A 21,235-nucleotide genomic window follows, 5' to 3' on the forward strand; every position below is an offset into this window, starting at 1 on the left:
TCGCATTATTTTGAGATTCGTAGCAACTCTTACTCCATGACTGTCAGCATCATTTTGAGGTTGTTCGAAACACTTACTAAATTACTGTAAGCATCACTGAGTTGATTAGCCACTATCACTACATTACTGTTAGCATCGTTTTGAGTTCAAGAGCAATTCTTACGACATCACTGTCAGCATCATTTTTTATTTACTCGCAACTCAAACCACATGTCTTTCAGAATCACTTTGAGGTTATTCGAAACTTTCACTCCATTACTGTTAGCACCCTTTTGAGTTCATTAGCAATTCTTACTACATCACTGTCAGCATCATTATTAGATCATTAGCAATTCTTCTGACGTCACTGTCACATTATTTTGAGGTTCGTAGCAACTCTTACTACATTATTGTTGCATTATTTTAAGGTTCGCAGCAACTCAAACTACATTACTGTCAGCATCACTTTGAGTTTATTAGCAACTATCACTACATTACTGTTAGCATCATTTTGAGTTCATTAGCAATTCTTACGACATCACTGTAGCATTAAATTCAGTTCATTTGCAACTCTTACTAAATGACAGCATCACTTTGAGGTTGTTCGAAACTCTTACTACATTACTGTAAGTATCACTGAGATTATAGCAACTATCGCTACATTACTTTTAGCATCATTTTGAGTTCATTAGCAATTCTTACAACATCACTGTCCCATCAGTTTGAGATCATTACCAATTCTTCTGACATCACTGTCGCATTATTTTAAGGTTCGTAGCAACTCTTACTACATGACTGTCAGAATCACTTTGAGGTTGTTCGAAACACTTACTACATTACCGTCAGCATCACTGAGTTGATGAGCAACTATCACTACATTACTGTTTGCATCATTTTGAGTTCATTAGCAATTCTTACTACATCACTGTCGCATCATTTTTAGTTAATTAGCAATTCTTCTGACATCACTGTCGCATTATTTTGAGGTTCGTAGCAACTTTTACTACATTACTGTTGCATTATTTAAAGGTTCGTAGCAACTCTTACTACAATACATTCAGCATCACTTTGAGTTTTTTATCTATTTAAAGACATCACTGTAGCATTAAATTGAGGTTAGTAGCAACTCTTACTGCATGACTTTCAGCATCACTTTGAGGTTGTTCGAAACACTTATTACATTACTGTAAGCATCACTTGAGTTTATAGCAACTATCACTACATTACTGTTAGCATCGTTTTGAGTTCAATAGCAACTCTTACTTCATGACTGTCAGCATCACTTTGAGGTTATTCGAAACGTTCACTCCGTTACTGTTAGCATCATTTTGAGTTCATTAGCAATTCTTACTAAATCACTGTAGCATCATTTTGAGATCATTAGCAATTCTTCTGACATCACTGTCGCATTATTTTGAGGTTCGTAGCAACTCTTACTGCATGACTGTCAGCATCACTTTGAGGTTGTTCGAAACTCTTAGTACATTACTGTAAGCATCACTGAGTTGATTAGCAACTATCACTACATAACTGTTATCATCATTTTGAGTTCATTAGCAATTCTTCCGACATCACTGTCGCAATATTTTGAGGTTCGTAGCAACTTTTACGACATTACTGTCGCATTATTTTGATGTTCGTAGCAACTCTTAGTACATGACTGTCAACATCACTTTGAGGTTATTCAAAACTTTCACTACATTACTGTTACCATCATTTTGAGTTCATTAGCAATTCTTCTGACATCACTGTCGCATTATTTTGATATTCGTCGCAACTCTTACTACATTATTTTTGCATCATTTTAAGGTTCGTACCAACTGTTACTACGTGACTGTCAGCATCACTTTGAGGTTGTTGTAAACACTTTCTACATTACTGTAAGCATCCCTGAGTTTTTTAGCAACCCTCAATACATTACTTTTAGCGTCATTTTTAGTTCATTAGCAATTCTTACTACATCACTGTCGCATCATTTTGAGAGCTTTAGCAATTTTTCCGACATCACTGTCACATTATTTTGAGGTTCGTACCAACTCTTACTACATGACTGTCAGCATCACTTTGAGGTTGTTCGAAACACTTAGTACATTACTGTAAGCATCACTGAGTTTATTAGTAACCATCACTACATGACTGTTAGCATCATTTTGAGTTCATTAGCAACACTTACTACATGACTGTCAGCATCATTTTGAGGTTTTTCGAAACACTTACTACATTACTGTAAGCTTCACTGAGTTTATCAACTATCACTACGTCAATGTTAACATCATTTTGAGTTCATTAGCAATTCTTACTACATGACTGTCAGCATCATTTTGAGGTTCGTAGCAACTCTTACTACATGACTGTCAGCATCACTTTGAGGTTATTCGAAACTTTCACTACATTACAGTTAGCATCCTTTTGAGATGATAAGCAATTCTTACTACATCACTGTCAGCATAATTTTTAGGTTACTCGCAACTCAAACCACATGACTGTCAGCATCACTTTGAGGTTATTCGAAACTTTCACTACATTACAGTTAGCATCATTTTGAGATAATTATCAATTCTTCTGACATCACTGTCGCATTATTTTGAGGTTCGTAGCAACTCTGACTACATCACTGTAGCATTATTTTGAGGTTTTTAGCAACTCTTACTACATGACTGTCAGCATCACTTTGAGGTTATTCGAAACTTTACTCCATTACTGTTAGCATCATTTTGAGTTCATTAGCAATATTTACTACATCACTGTCGCATCATTTTGGGATCATTAGCAATTCTTCCGACATCACTGTCGCATTATTTTAAGGTTCGGAGCAACTCTATCCACATTACTGTAAGCATCACTGAGTTTTTTAGCAACTATCACTTCGTTACTGTTAGCATCGTTTTGAGTTTAATAGCAATTCTTACGACATCACTGTCAGCATCATTTTTAGGTTACTCGCAACTCTAACCACATGACTGTCAGCATCACTTTGAGGTTATTCGAAACTTTCACTACATTACTGTTAGCATCATTTTGAGTTCATTAACAATTCTTACTACATCACTGTCGCATCATTTTGAGATCATTAGCAATTCTTCTTACATCACTTTCGCATTTTTTGAGGTTCGTATCTACTCTTACTACATTACTGTTGCATTATTTTGAGTTTAGTAGCAACTCTTACTACATCACTGTCAGCATCACTTTGAGGTTGTTAGAAACACTTACTACATTATTGTAAGCATCACTGAGTTCATTAGCAATTCTTACAACACCACTGTCGCATCATTTTGAGGTCATTCGCAATTCTTACGACATCACTGTAGCATCATTTTGAGATCATTACCAATTCTTCCGATGTCACTTTCGCATTATTTTGAGGTTCGTAGCAACTCTTACTACATGACTTTCAGCATCACTTTGAGGTTATTCGAAACTTTCACTCCATTACTGTTGGCATCATTTTGAGTTCATTAGCAATTCTTACTAGATCACTGTCGCATCATTTTGAGATCATTAGCAATTCTTTAGACATCACTGTAGCATTATTTTGAGGTTATTAGCAACTCTTACTATCTTACTGTCAGCATCATTTTTAGGTTACTCGCAACTCTAACCGCATGAGTGTCAACATCACTTTGAGGTTATTCAAAACTTTCACTACATTACTGTTAGCATCATTTTGAGTTCATTAGCAATTCTTCTGACATCACTGTCGCATTATTTTGATATTCGTAGCAACTCTTACTACATTATTGTTGCATTATTTTAAGGTTCGTACCAACTCTTACTACGTGACTGTCAGCATCACTTTGAGGTTGTTGTAAACACTTACTACATTACTGTAAGCATCCCTGAGTTTATTAGCAACTCTCACTACATTACTTTTAGCCTCATTTTTAGTTCATTAGCAATTCTTACGACATCACTGTTGCATTATTTTGAGATTGGTATCAATTCTTACTACATCACTGTCGCATCATTTTGAGAGCTTTCGCAATTCTTCCGACATCACTGTCGCATTATTTTGAGGTTCGTAGCAACTCTTACTACATGACTGTCAGCATCACTTTGAGGTTGTTCGAAACACTTACTACATTACTGTAAGCATCACTGAGTTTATTAGCAACTATCACTACATTACCGTCAGTACCATTTTGACTTTATTAGCAAGTCTTAAGAATATCACTGTCACCTCATTTTGAGATCATTAGCAATTCTTCTGACATCACTGTCGCATTATTTTGAGGTTCGTAGCAACTCTTACCACATTACTGTGTCATTATTTTAAGGTTTGTTGCAACCCTTACTACATTACTATCAGCATCACTGAGTTTATTAGCAACTATCACTCCATTACTGTTAGCATCATTTTGAGTTTATTAGCAATTCTTACTACAGCACTGTCGCATCATTTTGAGATCATTAGCAATTCTTCCCACATCACTGTCGCATTTTTAGGTTTGTATCAACTCTTACTACATTACATTCAGCATCACTGAGTTTATTAGCAACTATCACTACATTACTGTTAGCATCATTTTGAGTTCATTAGCAATTCTTACTACATCACTGTAGCATCATTTGGAGATCATTAGCAATTCTTACGACATCACTGTAGCATCATTTTGAGGTTATTAGCAACTCTTACTACATCACTGTCAGCATCATTTTTAGGTTACTCGCAACTCTAACCACATGACTGTCAACATCACTTTGAGGTTATTCGAAACTTTCACTACATTACTGTTAGCATCATTTTGAGATCATTAGCAATTCTTCCGACATCACTGTCGCATTATTTTGAGGTTAGTAGCAACTCTCACTACATGACTGTCGCATTATTTTGAGGTTCGTAGCAACTCTTACTACAATACTGTTGCATTATTTTAAGTTTAGTAGAAACTCTCACTACATCACTGTAGCATCATTTTGAGGTTTGTAGCAACTCTCACTACATCACTGTAGCGTAATTTTATCCTTGAGATTGGGGACCAATAATTTTATTTTCCATTTTTGGGACATGTACTGTACACAGACACACAGATTTATGAAAGTCACTTTCAGGTGCCTGAAATTCCTTTGGGGACTAAAGTCTAGAAAAGTAATTTGAACATTTGTGTGTACTTTGTTTTGTGATGATAAGATTTACACCGACCAAGTCAGCCATATTGGCACCACAATCCAATTGGCATGTCAATAAACATCACCCAATAAACCAAGGTCTTCTGTCTCAATGTATGTCACTGAAACATACTGTATTGTATTGCCTCACACTTACAGCATACAAGGATGCATGGCGTGGGTGGAACTGCCTGAATCTCTTCTGCAATGGAAGTTTGGTCAACCGTGTGGAACATTCCTGCACGATCCCCTTTGAGTGGGAAAGTAGCATCAACACAGCACCACGTGGTCCACCAGCAGCTTGGATTTCTGCTCCTTGTCTTGTAGTTCCACTTGACTTCTCCAAGGGAAGAGACTGCAAATAGTCAAGAACTCTGGGAAATTTGGTGGCTGTGGCCTCCTCAAATTCCACATTGATGTGGACACCAGTTCAAAGTTTGAAGTGCAGTTATCAACTCTGCACTGAAGTTGTTTCGTTAAAGGATAAATGATTTCCATTGTCCAATGATTATTTTACATTCCAATCCTCTAAAGTGATGGAGTGATACTGTAAATATGTAGAAATTCTCTATTGTTCAAAGTACAGATTTTGTGTTTATACATTGTTGTAGTTTTTATACTTGGAGAAACCAGAATCTAACAGGAAATCACTGTAGAAAGTTGGCTCAGTTTCATAAAGTAACAACTAAATAGCTTCAATTGACAGTGATTGACCTTAAACTTGGCAATTTTAATCACTATGCTTGCTTTTCCACTGTCAAATGAACTTTTTAATGGGAAATTCCTGCTCATAGACTGGTTTGTTTCATACATGAACCAGTAAGAGCCCTGAACTTAGAGAAGAACCTGAAAGGTCCTTGTTCTTCATGTGTTTTTACGTGATGGGCCTTTTTTCCTGCAGTTTAATTCACATTTATCAACAATTAAAGGGCACCTAGAATGAAAATCATTGTTTTTGTGTTTTTGGTGTTTCTTCAACGTCCCCCAGCTGTGGGGAACACACACCAAGTGTGAGGCAGTGTCATAACCTCTGTTTGAAGGATCTCCCCTTTTTTGAATCGCCGTGGGAAAATGGACCAATGCGATTTTGGCTGAAGTGTTACGTCACAGTTCAGTCAGTGCCCCCCCCCCCCCCCACTCACACACACCCCTTTGACATATTTCGGGGGCGGGGGCGATTATGCGAGCGAGCCGAGTGAGTGCAGCGCTCTTGTGTCGCAACTGGAGCCTGCAGCAGCAGCACTGACTGAGCAGATTGATTGAAGGAATGGCCTCGATAGAATTGAGACCTTTGTTTTATCTGCGCTGTCTGTCGCTAGCTGGCCTGGCCTGGCTTGAGGGGGAAGGAATCTCGCCAGCCAGGCAGGCTACCAAGGGGCCAGGCCACCAGGAAAACTCCCAGTTGTCCCGACGGTCACCCCGCCGCTGCATATACGGCTGGATCTGCGAATGGGCCGTGGCTACTTGGTATCTTATCTTACGAATGTTGTTGTATTATATGGAATGTTGTCAATTGACAGTAGCCGTCACACTTAGCACTGGCGACAGTTAGCCGAGAAAGTGGGAGTACTTTCTTTTCAGTGACAGTGAGGGCAGCCAATCACCGAGTAGTAGTTAAATGAGGTTGCCAGATAAACAACGGCAACTGATCGCCGTCAACTCATGCACTTGCATAAATAATGAGGTTGCCAGATGAGGTCAGAAACGACCCCAATAGGGACAAATGAGGCATTCTAAACCCAACATGGTAACATAGCGGTTTCAGAGAGCCTTTTAGGAAGCTTCTGAGCCATCACAGACCCAACCATTTTTTGTGGGGTTACATATCACACCACAGAACAAGAATTAATATCCCTTCAACCTCTCTATGGCACCTTTAATGTACTGTAATTTAATGAGTTGGGACTGTGAAAGCTGCTGTGTATTTTTACAGTTTATTCCATGTAATTTTGTGGAACAGTTCATCACTGTAATTTGACGGTATTCGTCTGGAAACTCTGCTGCCAGACTTTTTACCGTTTTTTTATAGTTTTTTTTCTTGACAGTGTACACAGAGGTCTCGTGGTTGAGCCGGGGCACACAGAGTCCCGCCCCCACACAGCTGAGAAACGCAGCTCTGAGCAGCTGCCTCAGTCACACAGAAGATAGACGCGTTTCCTGGTTGGCGAGTGCAGACACAACTTCTCTGAGTGCAGGGTTCACTTCTCTCATTGCTGTTTGTTCACTGTTGAGGTTTTATTCCTCCACCAACCTGCTTCTGTCTGGAAAGAAACAAATAACTGGAGTGCTGCACATCAACAGACTTGGTGTTTGGACACGGACGAATGAAGTTTGGCTTTTTGTTTCTTCCATCAGATCAGAGCTGATAGGAAAAACAATCAGGTGGTTTTATTAAACCAGCAGTGAGCTGGACTTCAGCCCAGGTCCTCAGTCCCACTGTCAGTTCACTTCAACATGGACGAACAAAATCCAACCCTCACCTGGCCTGGAAATCAATAACAATTACATAACAACTCCTTTATTTCTCTCCTGTTCAGGTCCAGTTGGACTCCATCCATCATCATCTTCCGCTTATTCCTTACTATTAAGGGTCGCGGGGGGGCTGGAGCCTATCCCAGCATCTACGGGCAAGAGGCGGGGTACACCCTGGACAGGTCGCCAGTCCCAGTTGGACTCATTCATCTCTATATGGTAGGATTTCACTTCATGAGTTCAGAAGCATCTTCACATGAGATGCTGGTTCCTCAAATTGATTGATCGTTGAATTCTGTGTTTGATGTCTGATTTCTGTCTTTGATCTCTGGGTTCTGTGCATTGAATTCCTGCTCCAGTCTTTGATCTCTGACTGATTCTAAACTCATCAAAGGATCACATCAGCATCTTGGTCCAGACTCCAGATGGTGATTTTACCAAGTGCACCACAGTCCTTGTTGCTGTCTGCTGTTGGGTCACAGCAAAGTAAGGAAACAGCCTGACGGTCCTCAGGAGGAAATCCAACAACCTCCAAAGATGGAGGTGAATCTAGACCCTCTCATGTTGGCCATCCTTGATGAACTTGGGCGGTACTGTGGTGCTGGGATGAGGTCATGGAGCTGATCTGGGAGCAGTCCTGATGTTAAATGATGAGATGAAGGACAGTGTGGAGGCAAAATGGACAAAATGTGTTAACATAAAATAAAATTGTAAACCTGTTTGAAGTCTTATTTTGTGTTTGATGGACATTTTTAAAATCACTAATGATTTTTTGACTGAACGTCCTGGATCCTGTGGTGCCTGATGAGGAGACAACTTGAGTACAGAGTTGGAGAAGAGGGTTTTTGGAGGGGAGATGATTTTTGCAGTGCTACAAGTCAATAAAATGTCATCATTTTTCAAAATGTCCTCACTAAGATGGTTATTAATTCTCTCTCTCCCTCATTCTCAGCTGCTACAGCCTTTAAAGAAAACCTTTGACTGGTGGATCTAACAAAGATCAGATGTTGTCTCCTCTAGAACATCAACAGCTTAACGTTGTGGGCAGGACTCCTACCTGAGCAGGGAGACCCCAATGGATTTCTAGTCCTGATAGGGAGAGGGAGCCTCCTGGGTCACGGAGTGGGGAACCTGATAGGGAGTGGGATGACCCGCCCATTGTGGGTGATTGACAGGGCAGGTTTGATCTATGTTTTCATTTTCAAAAGTAATTTTGAATATTTGTGGAAAGTTAGCCCAACTTGAACATGGAGAAGATGTCTTCTGATAGTGAATCGACTGTTGTCACATTTAAGGATCACTTGAGCTGATAAGATGAAGGCTACACAGGACCAGCTGGAGATTCCAGGGATTGAACCCAGGGCCTCATACATGCTCAGCATGCGCTCTACCACTGAGCTACACCCCCTCTGGTAGAGTCACTGTTTAACTGATGCAGGAACACAAACACAGACACAACATTTATTTTCTTCATTTTAGGGATGTCTGTGTAGGTTCTCATTCATCCAGGTCATCGTAGATCGAAGCGAAGTAAAATCTGGTCAAATGGACGTAAGTTTATCTTGAAGACGTTTCACCTCTCATCCAAGAGGCTTCTTCAGTTCTAGTGAAGAGTGTGGAAACTCCAGCTTATAAACCTATGTGGGAGTGGTCAGTGCTATTGTGGTGGAAACGACCCTCCCGAGACTCACCTGGCCTCCCCAAACGACAGTCGTTGTGCGGTGTCAGGGAGATTCACCGACCACTCAGATGCTAATGGACTGTGCTGGCAGCAGCAACTCAGTCGCGTTTTAAGGTCTCATATGTGTGAATGTCACTGAGAAGAGAACTGATCTTGTCCTGGTAGTCAGTTGTGTCAAGGACCACCATGCATCTTCCTTTGTCAGCCGGAAGGATGGTGATGTTCTCATCTTTGCTCAGTGCATTCAAGGCCTTCCTTTCCTGGACCGAGAGGTTGGCAGAGGGGACCTTCGCTTCGGAGAGGGCCGCTGTGACCTTGAGTCGTAGTTCATCTGCTTTTGTGGTGGAGAGGTTGTTCTTCTTGATGGCGGATTCTGTGGCAGTGATGAGGTCCACCGTCGGGAGATGTTTCGGGGTGACAGCAAAGTTCATTCCTTTGGCAAGGACGCGTTTCTCAGGACTGGTGAGCTCCCTGTTGGATAAGTTCCTTATCCACCTGTCCTGCGAGTCCGCTGGGGTTGGGCCTTCTGCTTCTCGTTCCCGGTCGAGGCGAGACTGGAGGCGAGCGAATGTCCTTTTCTGCCTCTCCTTGCTCTTCTGATGTTGAGATAGTTGGGCTGTCCCAACGAAGGAGGTGACCTTGTCCAAGATGGCGGGTGGCAAAAATGGCGATAACTCTTGATTAAGGTGATCTAGCTTGGTCTTTAGTCCCTCGATGGTGAAATGGACCTGTCTCACTCTCTCGTTGAGAAGCTGATTTTGTGCCCGTTCCAAAATCTTGCTGGCCCTGTGGCCCCTCACGGTGGATCCTAGTAGTAGGCTAGTGGGAATGAGGTTGTGTTGGCGGCATCGGAGGTTGGAACGTAGATGGTTCCTGTAGTCTGCGATTTTCCTTGCAGTCCTTTCGCATTCCCGCACCACACTAAGGATGTCCTTCCCATAGTGTTCGGCAAGATGTCTGTGTAGGTTCTCATTCATCCAGGTCATCGTAGATCAAAGCGAAGTAAAATCTGGTCAACTGGACGTAACTGAGCCTGTGATCTCAAAGGCTCTGTGATCTCTGTCATTTCACTGTGATGTCAGCCCTCACAGTCTGAAGGCGTGTTCACATCAATCGTGACACAAATTTTCGTGCAACAAGTTCACATGTAAAGTCCATGTAGAGAGCTGAACTGGTGTGTGTACTCGCCGGCAACGTGAGTGACGCGTATTCATGCATTTGAAAGTATTCAACTTTTGTGACAAATTCTCATGACAAGGAGTCCAGAGAGCCTGTCAGCGTTGAGATTCCCCTGGCGTCAGGGAAGTCATGTCAACGGTCCTGGAGCCTGGAGTTGGTGTTGGACCTTGATATCCTGGCACCGATCCTCACAAACAGGTCATCGAACAGGAACCTCGTCAGCCTGAAGTAGCGCTGGAAACGGCCGTCGTCCAGGCGCAGTTCTTGGAGAAAGAGAGTTAAGAAGTTTAGAGGTCCAAGAAGCTTCTTCAGTTCAAAACTTGCCTTTAACCTTCAGTCTAACGCTGTTCCAGCATTGGATGAAAGAGACTGGTGCTCTCATCTTCTTCAACACTGACTTGTTCTACCAGGACAAGAGAATCTGAGCTTGGATGTCATTTAGCAGTCAAAGGCTTGTTAAACTGGTCAACATCAGCTGGTGTTCACTCTGATGATGTAGCGATGGTCTGGATTCTTCCTTCTGGAGCACCAAGCTGCTGGGAAGAAGCCTGATGATGTCAGAGTTGTGTTCAGTGGCTCCTGCTGGGTCCATTTCTGAGAAATGGGCTCCAAAGAGTTCAGCTGTTTCAAAGGTCAGGGTTGCTGTTAGCAGACGAGGTGGCCGAGTGGTTAAGGCGATGGACTGCTAATCCATTGTGCTCTGCACGCGTGGGTTCGAATCCCATCCTCGTCGCAAGTGTCTCTAGTTTCTGCTCCTAGATTATGGAAAGACTCTGAACTGTGAGGCTTTTAACTGACACAGATACCAGTTGAGTCAACTTCCCTTTCACAACCTGACCAAAACAACTCTGACACCCAGAGCTCACATGTGTCAATCACCTCTGGAGAAGGTCCTGCCCCCTTAGAGCCATAAATCCTCCCATCAGTGAAGAAAACTGAAGACGCCTCTTGGATGAGAGCTGAAGCGTCTTCTAGAAACCTGAAACAGTCCACTTGGAACGTTTAAATAATTCTACAATCCTACAGTTTCATTGAGCTTTTGTCCAAAGCCATGTTCATGTATCACATGTATATAATATATATGTGACACTCTTTCATCTACTCATTAACCAAAAATGCAGTCTAATTCCAGTAAATTTGTGCAGAAGAAAACGTTATTTGTGCTGCTTCTTTATTCATTTATTTAGTTTAGTTAGTATTTTTTAATGTGTTTTCTTTCAAGTCACATTTTGTCCATTAACTTCATAATCAGAGTCGCCATCTCATCACATGACTAAAGTCTGGGTTCTGTATTGGTGGTAAACATCCTTCCATGCCCCTCACTAGTTTGCACACAGAAAAGCATATTTTACTGGTTTCAGATCTCTTAGCTTGTTCTCTCTTAAACCTGCTGAGGCAGCTTTCATTGTGTGATTGATTTTAAAATATAAAGATGGAACAGAACCATTGGAATCAGATGTCAGGACATTTGAAGGAATGTCAATCTCCTGTTGAAATGTTGCAGTGTGCAGCTGAGGCTCTCTGGCAGTGGCACCAGGAGCCACAATGGCAGAACCTGGACCCTCCTGGAGGAGAACCACAGGTGAGGGCCTTCTTGGCTCCAGATTGATGGAAAACAAGTGTCTGAGGCTGTTAGCAGCCATTAAGTTGATCTGGTTGGGCACTGGTATTTGTTCTTGCTGCAGCTCAGGAGTGATTCAGGAGAAGAGGTTCAGAACAGCCAAGGTTGGGGACTGGAATTCTAAAATTTCCCCTGGAACCAGACAACCTTGGAGGGTAAAACCTCCAATCCTAGCCACTCAGATGCAGCAGCAGAAGAAGCTGTCATCCACCCTGACAGTCAGAGCATCAAGTCAAGAAAACATCAACCATCTTGTAGTTCCAAACCTCCACCTGTCAGATTCAGCTACTTCTGATTGTGGGACTTTAAATTTGAACACAATGGAATTTGGACAAGGAGTTTTCCTTCAAGTCCAAACATCATCGTCCAGCCTCCAACCAGAGATCCATCAGTTATCATGGAGCCACAGGTGGAGTCTGGATTCTTTTCTAGAATGAGACGGCAGTGACAGTCCTGCCAAGTGACATCACTGACATGACAGGATGACTTCAGTCATGTGACTGCATGACTTCAGTCACATGACTGGATGACTTCAGTCACATGACTGGATGACTTCAGTCACATGACTTCAGTGCCAAACAGTGCACACTGGTGCCTACCAGTCAGGAGGACATCTGGAGGACACCCAGATAGCAAAGGTCCACTCATGTGTGTCCTCACTGCTCCACAGGTCTGTCAAATGTTCTGTAAAATAGTTGGACCCAGCAGAGCTGCTAGATTAGGAGTTGATGGAGTCGTTGCAGATACCAGGGTCCAAAGTCCAGCTTGAACCTGGTTTGTGCAGTTCTTTGTCAAGCTAGCAGCCATTCTTGTCACTGCCAAGCTAAAGTGACTTCTGTCAACAAAGGTCAACATACAAAAGGATATTTCTACTGGCAGTTGAAGATTTTGATCAAACTCCTTTTTCAGAGCTGGAACCTTCCTCTTGTGTCAGCTTTCTGTTCCCATCTCTATGGTAACGGTCGGTTTTGACCCACGTCTTCAATCAGCTGTCAAATAAACTAAAACAGTTTTCTATCCTCCAAGTTGTTTCCATCTCTTGGTGACCTTGTTAGGCTTCCTTATCATGGAAATATTGGTTTGAAGATTTAGTTGTGGGCCTCTGGACCTTTTTTTTGTCACTAAACCCTGGATTTATTTTTTCAGCAACAGAACTTTAATACAAACACAAAATGAAAAGCAGAACAAGCCAGAACCCAAAATATGGATTTGTAAGGTCAACAAACAACAACCAGTCAAGCAAACCAAACCAACAGAAACCAACTACAAATTGTTTGAGTCATGACAAAGTCCAGGGCCCACTTTTCACCCTACAATGTAAACCAATGGGAGGCTGTCTCCTCAGACACACATAGCCTCAAACTGACGCTTCTCTCGTCTACACTGTAACTCTCTCCACTTCACAAATAACTTCACTACATTCCTGACAAAAATGCCTACTAAAATATGTTACATTCAACTTTTGACCACAATCTGGGGATTGATGAGCCTTTTTCAAACAACAAACTCTCCAAAAATCCTCTCTCCTCTCCACTCTGACAGAGAGCAGCGGGGGAGGGACTCTTATAGGCTCAGCTCTGATTCTCACTTGGTGTCACACTGAGGCTTCTACCTCCTAAACTACAAGTCCCACCGCTCTCATAAAATACATCCTTGGATTCAGGACGACTCCTGCTACTTTTCTGCAGTGGACAGAAGGAGGCTCAGGCCCTAACAACACTGCCTCCAGCTTTAATTAAGACCTCAGTTTTGTTCTCTGCCTCCATGACAGGTTAATGGACATCAACTGGTCCTGAGTCACCAGGAGACACGGCGATGTCCAGCTGAGTGACATCAGCAGGACTGTGGAGGTTTATACTGAGTCTCCTGACGACAAGTGGCAGTACAGAGATATTAAAGAGGGTCTGAGCTAAAACTGAAGTTGAACAGAGTTCTGTGTTTGATCTTAGAATTCTTTCTTTGATCTCTCCTTGATTTCTCAATGATTTCTTTGTGGACTCCAATTGTCTTTGATCTCTCAGTGAGACAAAGACAGAGCAGCTCCAACCTCAGCCTCCAGGAGGCCCTGATCCTCTAGTGGTCAGTCCTCTGTGTTGTGGCTGCAGCAACCCTGGTTTGAATCAGGGTCCCAGCAGCAACATTCCTACTGACTAGTGTTTGTTGTTCAACTGGACAGTTTGTCTGGTGAAGCTCTCTCAGACACTCCTTTCTTCATCCTCCCTTCAGGCTCAGCAGCATCAGAGTCAATGTGTCTGACTAGGATCAGAACCCTCAACCTGGAGGCTGTGGTGCAATGAGAACACATCTGACAACCAATCAGAGGAGGGTCTGTTTGACTCCTGGAAACTCCATTAAAGCCTGAGAGGAACTTGTTCTTCATCTCCAAATTCCCTCCCTGCACGTTGTCTCTCCAGAAATCATTCAAGTCCAAGTTGAACCTTAGACTAAAAGCTCCCAGTAGGTGATGCAGGCTTCACCTCACTCCTGGTTCTGGAACCTCACCAGTTCTTGCTCTCTCACCACTTGGATCTCATGTTCCTGACATCTCTGAGCTTGTTTCCTATCCACCTGTCTCATGTTGATGAGGTCATCCAGCCTGATGATCTCTAGGTTCTCCTTTGAGTGGTTCCCTCTGGGAGAGTTCTCTCTCTGTAACTTGTGTGTGTGTTTGCTCGAATCATGTTTCTCCTTGACAGCACTTAAGTGTTTTTACCACTGGTGTCTCATCTGTGGTTCACCTTTTATTTGACTTCTTTGTCAAAGATGAAGGTGTTTGTGGTCATTCACCAATCATGTGATGGCTCATGTGACTGTGAGTCTGATGAAGACCTTGTAGCGTCTCTCACTGTGATCACTTCAGGCTATTGAAGCTACTCTGATGTAGCCTGACTAGCTCAGTCGGTAGAGCATGAGACTCTTAATCTCAGGGCCGTGGGTTCAAGCCCCACGTTGGGCGTTCATCTTGAACATCCCTGCTTGTTCTCTCACTTTCTGCAGCTGTGATTGGGAATTGTAAGAAAAATCACTGAATAAACAACACAAACACAGACTGTGTCTGAAGTTCCACACCTGCACCCGACTCAGAATGAAAAAACCAGTGTGTTCTCAATTGTATCCACTGTCAATCCTGATTCTGGAGAAATTTCTTCATATGTATTGATGGACGCGAGCCAAGCAGAAATTTCCCACAATGCCATAGTGTTTGGTCAGTGTTGAGCAGGCGTCAGTCTGACAATGATGTCATATTATAATGTCATCACCTGACCAGACCCAAAAGTAGGCTCAGGTATCAGTTTCTTCTCAATGCTAACGTCTGCTAGCTTAGTCTGCTACTTTGATGGCTCTGCCTGCTCAAAGGTCCAGACCCCTGGATGTGGTGGTTCCTACCTGAATGTAGATTCTGTCAGCTCATGTTGTTAAATCAACTCACCAGGAACACCAGTAGATTTCAATGGACTGACAATGAGTCTCATTGAATGGGTGTCTCGTCCAATGAGAAACACTCAGTCTCAGGTTGAAGCTCATCAATGAGGTCTTGTGGATCAGTGGCTTGCATGAATGAATGAGTTGGAAGACTTCTTGGAAATTAAAGAGGATTTAATACAATTAAGAAAACCCTTAAGACAGAGTGATAATTCCAGCAGAGTAATTAAGGCCCATATTGAGTAGCAGGTATGAATTAGCCTGGATTTATCTGAGCTTCAAGTAGACGGCTAAGAGGCAGGTGGAAAGGTGTGTAGGATGAACGATGGTGACCTCCAACCAAATGAAGAGGACTGAGTGGAGGCTGACCAGCTCTACGGAGTCAGGCGGAGTTTGGCAGCGAGACAGGAGTCCAGGCCTGAATCGGTGTGTGGCAGCACAGACAGTTGTGAGCTGTCATCCCTAATTGGCAATTGCACAGCCACCCACCGGAGGCGCCCTCACTCATAAGAGGCGATTCCCTCCCTGCCCCATCTCTCTCTCTCTCTCTCTCTCGCTGCTCCTGACGGGTGACGTCATTTCCGCGCCGGATGTTTTGCTTCGGACAGGTAACGCGGCTTGTCTGCTCACCTGCTGCTCTTGGCTCACGTAGCACTGAGCTAATGATTGTGTATTGTGCTGCAGAGCGGCCGATTTGGTAATGAGAGTCCTGCCAAGTGACATCACTGACATGAATGGATGACTTCAGTCACGTGACTGGATGACTTCAGTCACATGACCCAAACAGTGACCATCAGTCTCCCTCCAATCCTGTACTTGGGTAAACAACAAAAACAGAGTAAAAGTCTCTGGCAACATATTTGTTTCCTGTAGGGTTTCTTCATGTATGTGTGGTGTACTTGCTTTCCCAGAGGACTGCCATCTTTGTTCTGTGGGCTGACATGTTTTAGTGTCAGCACAGGTCATAGCGCTGAGACTGAACTCTCATTCTCCTCCAACTATTATTTCCATCTCACACTCCTGCAGATATTCAAGTGAACAGGGAACACAAATTTATGCTCAACTTCTCCTGTGTATTCATCCACAGTCACTAAACAACAACCAAACCAAACAAAAGGGGTTTGCTAGCATGGCGATCAGCTGTAGTTCACCATCTTATCCAGGTCACATGACTCAGGAGTAGCATGGCCGTCTGGCAACCAAAGGGTGGCTGGTTTGATCCTCACTTTCTCCAGTGACCATGTCAAAGTGTCCTTGAGTGAGAGACTGAACCCCTAAATACTTCTGATGAGTAGGTTGGCTCCTTGCATGGCAGCCTTCAGCATCAGTGTGTGAGTGTGTGAATGAGAGGACATTGTTCAGCTCCTTGAGTGCTGCTGAGGTAGAAAGGCTCTGTACAAACTGAGTCCTTTTACCATTTCTTTCCTGCTTCTAGCGGCGCTGTCGTCACTTCCTGTGACCGTGGAGGGAAGGAGTCCCCCTTCAGAATAAGTTTTATATCATTATGTTACTTCCTCTTCAACATGCCTTTAGCAGACCAACTCAGTGAACAGCTCAGTGAGGTAGTGTGGCCGAGTGGTCTAAGGCGCTGGATTAAGGCTCCAGTCTCTGAGGAGGCGTGGGTTCAAATCCCACCACTGCCATCATGTCCCAGGTCGCTGGAGAGGTGTGGCAGGTCTCTCGCAGCCTTTCCTTTCACTTCCACAGGTATCTTCAAACCTGTGACCAAAAGAAGAAGTAGGTCCTGAAAACTCTCCAGCTGGTCCAGAACACTGTGGCCCGCGTGTTGACTAGAACTAGTAGAAGAGACCATGTCTCTCCTGTACTGGCTTCTCTGCATGTCACATTCAGAATAGAATTCTAAATTCTCCTTCTACCATCAAAGTCCTCAACAGTCAGGCTCCTTCCTACCTGACAGAGCTCCTAGTCCCCTATTATCCAGCTAGAACCCTTTGCTCCCAGGATGCAGGGTTACTGGTGGTTCCTAGAGTTCTAAAAGTAGAATGGAGCCAGAGCCTTCAGCTATCAGGCTCCCCTCCTGTGGAACCGTCTCCCAGTTTCAGTGCTCACAGTGGTCCTCAGTGAGCTCAGGGAGCTTGTGAGGATAACCAGACACTAGAGGGAACATTGGCTGGAGCTCAGTATCTCCTGATGTACATGGCAGGGAAGCTGCTGATGTCATCAAAATGAGCCCTGGAATCACAAGGTTTGCTGTGACGAGAGGCAGTGACATCAAGACATGTTTGGAGCTGTTTATGGTTGATGGTTCTGTTCATGCCACTGTCACTAAAAAGAGTCAGCATTGCTGTGACAAACCTCAAAGGAAAAGAAGTCCATGGTGACAAGTGGAAAGACATTGATGAGGGACACCTGGATGCTTCTGTTGGTGTTCTTCTTCTTCCTGGAGTGTTCAGATCCTGCAGTGAGGCCACTGATCGTCTCTGGGACGCATCGACAGGCAGAAATATTTTCCCGGCCACAAGGCCACTTCAGAACTTTCAACGAACATCAAGAGTCCTCAGATTTGACGACAGAGACACCGGAGCAAGAACTGACAAGCTTGCCCCCATTGGGGATGTCTGGGAAAGATGGGTGCAGCTCCTTGCACCAACATTCAACCCAGGGCCAGCGGTGAGAGTGGATGAACGTCTTGTCCCTTTCTGAGGAAAATGCCCCTTCCAGCAGTCAATGCCCAGTAACCAGGAAGGACGGCAGAGCAGAGTTTGTGTTCTGGCCTGTTCTGCTTTTCATTTAGTGTTTATATTAAAGTTCTGTTGCTGAAAAAAAGACTTTTATGCCAAACCCAAAGGTTCATTTTATCATTTTTTTAATTGAAATCGAGGGTTTACTGACTAAAAAAAGGTCCAGAGGCCCACAACAAAATATTCAAATCAATATTTCCATGGATAAGGAAGCCTACCAAGGAAACCAAGAGATGGAAACAACTTGGATGATAGAAAATTGTTTTTAGTGAATTTTACAGCTGATTGAAGATGTGGGTCAAAACTGACCGTTACCATAGAGATGGGAACAGAAAACTCAAATGGAAGCTCAAAAGGGGACTTAGCTCCAATGGTAGAGTGCTAGCTTAGCATGTGAGAGGTAGAGGGATCCATGCCCTCATTCTCAGAATACTTCAGCTTGTTCTGTTGATCAGAGGAGCTGCTGGGTGATGAATGCTGATGTTTGTCCACTGGTGTGATAAAGTGTCCCCCTGTTACTGAGATGAGGATGAACACCTGCTCAGGTCAAAGCTGCAATCAAACCAGGGACTCTGAACCACACACAGTGAAGGAGTTTGTCCTGCAGGTTGATGGACGCTTATTAAGTTCTATCTTTGATCAAATATAAGAAATGTAAAATAATTCAACATTGATTGCATTTCCCTCCTTTCTTTGGTGCCCTCAGACTTTCTGAGAACTGTAGGAGGAACTGCTCTCTGTTCTGTGTTTGTTCTGCTCAGTGTAGGAAGGAACGAAGGACCGGAGCTCTAAGATTTTCAGTTCCTACATCAGTGAACAGACTTTCTGTGCTGCAAGGAACCAAAGCTACTAAGGAGGATTACAGAGTTTGGGAGTCAGTGACTTAATAGTGTCTAACAAAGGGTTGAACCTGAATGAGACAGTCACCCTTCAACATGGGGCCATGGCAGAGTGAACCAAGAACACTACAATGGGGGTGAGAGTGGAGCCATGATGGATTCACAGTTCATCACCTCCACCATCATGTGGACCACCTGATCACCTCTCCCTCAACCTCTAAATAACTCATTCCCTGACCGGGAATCGAACCCGGGCTGCGGCGGTGAAAGCGCCGAATCCTAGCCACTAGACCATCAGGGACCACACTGAGCTCTCCAACAACAGAGACTACAGACAATGACTCAAGAACACAGGACTCTGTTGTCTCAGCTTGAGATGCAGAGGGTCCACCAAGACCACCAGACACCTCAGCCTCCTAAAGACAGTCCACCCCCAGGATCCTGCCCCCCTCTGCTCCAACTCAGCCCTCCATTCATAACTGACTTTGTCTCAGTCTCTTCACAATGCCAGTCACTGAAACACTGACAATGTGATGGGGGCTTCCTGTCTTTATTACATTTTCTTCAAAGGATCCCGTGTGTCTTCTTTCTCTCTGTCTGTACTGGAGTGTGGTACCAGGCCCAGCTTGAATGGGTGACTGTGTCTGAGTGGGTCGAGGCTGGGCTGCAGGTATTGGGAGGTTAGAACCCATCTGTGAGGCTCCAGGTGGAGCGATCACCTGTGAGGGTCCAGGGACAGCAGGAAGCTGCACAGATGGTAAAGACATGGAGGGGAGACAGGTGGTGCTGGAGCAGTGACAGGAAGTGTCTGGCATTTTGGTTCATCCTGTGAGCTGACGTGAGGTTGTGGTTTTGCCTCCAGCCTCACCTCCTCATCAGTGTTCAAAAGGTTCAAAGGTGAAAAAATGGGATTCAACCAAACAGCTGGAATGAAGAGTTGGTAACACTTGCAGAGCTGCAGGGAGCTGGACAGGTCTCACCGTGGGGGGATTTGTCCCACAGATCCTGCTGAAGTGGCTCCTCCTCCTGAGACCTGCAATGCTGGCTGGACCTTTGGAAAAAGAACACAACAAATCTTCATAAACATTTACTTCAGCAGGAACACACAAGAAGGTGGGACTGGTTCCTTTTTCATGTTCACTATTTTGTTGTCTTGGTTCATGTTTTGGTTGTCAAAGTTAATTCTGAATATTTGTGGAAAGTTCGCCTGCCTTTACTTGTACCAATACTTCCTTTAGTAACAAATTAAAAAGCTCAAGCTAAACTTCAGTCAGGACAACCATTCTTTCTCATTCTTCGGCCTCTATTTTATGTCCATGACCATCCTGTCTGTCACCTTTGGTGATGGAGACATCAGTTGATGACAACAGCAACGGTCCTCTGCCAGAAGTGAGCTGTCATCTGTCTCAGGGGACACAGTCGGGTGGACCGGGGCGGATGAGGGCCTGCTGCTTCCTTGAAATATTTCTAAATATTTCAGTTGCAACTGTATAGTGATGGTGGCTCAGTTGAGAGCTGTCAATCAATGTTAATAATTGATCTTAGCATCTGGAGATTATTTTAGGAACACAAATACTTTTACTTCATTCAGAGGATGAGCAGACGTTCAATATAATTCTCATTTCCTGGTTAAAGACTCCTGCTAGTCAGAGAGGATCTGGGCTGGATTGGAAAGCTTCTGAGAGGAAAACCTTCACTCTGGACAGGACTGAGAACGGAGCAGCCTCAGCTTCCTGGAGCCTGACTTGCCTCTGTGGTCTAAGGTTGTGTGGGCTGACATCACAGTGAAACTACTGAGATCACAGAGCCTTTGAGATCACAGGCTGACTTCCTTTTTATCCCTAAAATGAAGAATAAAAATGTTGTGTCTGTGTTTGTGTTGCTGCATCAGTTAAACAGTGACTCTGACAGAGGGGATGTAGCTCAGTGGTAGAGCGCATGCTTTGCATGTATGAGGCCCCGGGTTCAGTCCCCGGCATCTCCAGCTGGTCCTTTGGAGCCTTCATCTTATCAGCTAAATTGATCCATAAATGTGACAACAGTTGGTAACAAATTAGCAGAAGAGAAACCAGTCTGTTGCATATCAAAGTATTTGTAGCTGGGTCAGTGTGACTGTGAGCCTTCATAGCCAGCATGAAGGAGCTGGTTTTATCTTTGCTGGGGAAATCCCACACACAGCTGCTCTCGGTTCCAAATGTGTGTGTCCTCACTCCTCCGTCCTCCTGCTGCC

The 21,235-nt window shown here is 43.8% G+C and overlaps 5 non-coding genes across 5 annotated transcripts; 4 read left to right on the forward strand and 1 right to left on the reverse strand.

Moving 5' to 3' along the window:
• The first annotated feature begins 11,071 nt into the window (after window positions 1–11,071).
• On the forward strand, window positions 11,072–11,153 carry trnas-gcu (transfer RNA serine (anticodon GCU)). The gene has a single exon. It is a non-coding gene; the product is annotated as a tRNA-Ser (tRNA).
• A 3,771-nt stretch (window positions 11,154–14,924) lies between these two features.
• On the forward strand, window positions 14,925–14,997 carry trnak-cuu (transfer RNA lysine (anticodon CUU)). Its single transcript has one exon. It is a non-coding gene; the product is annotated as a tRNA-Lys (tRNA).
• A 2,028-nt stretch (window positions 14,998–17,025) lies between these two features.
• trnal-aag (transfer RNA leucine (anticodon AAG)) lies at window positions 17,026–17,107 on the forward strand. Its single transcript has one exon. It is a non-coding gene; the product is annotated as a tRNA-Leu (tRNA).
• Window positions 17,108–19,234: 2,127 nt separating this feature from the next.
• trnae-uuc (transfer RNA glutamic acid (anticodon UUC)) lies at window positions 19,235–19,306 on the reverse strand. Its single transcript has one exon. It is a non-coding gene; the product is annotated as a tRNA-Glu (tRNA).
• Window positions 19,307–20,917: 1,611 nt separating this feature from the next.
• Window positions 20,918–20,989, forward strand: trnaa-ugc (transfer RNA alanine (anticodon UGC)). The gene has a single exon. It is a non-coding gene; the product is annotated as a tRNA-Ala (tRNA).
• Window positions 20,990–21,235: the final 246 nt, after the last annotated feature.

Source organism: Aulostomus chinensis, chromosome 1 (assembly GCF_037954235.1).
Source record: "Aulostomus chinensis isolate RoL2024-O1b breed Wild chromosome 1, RoL_Achi_v1.0, whole genome shotgun sequence".
NCBI classification, from domain to species: domain Eukaryota; kingdom Metazoa; phylum Chordata; class Actinopteri; order Syngnathiformes; family Aulostomidae; genus Aulostomus; species Aulostomus chinensis.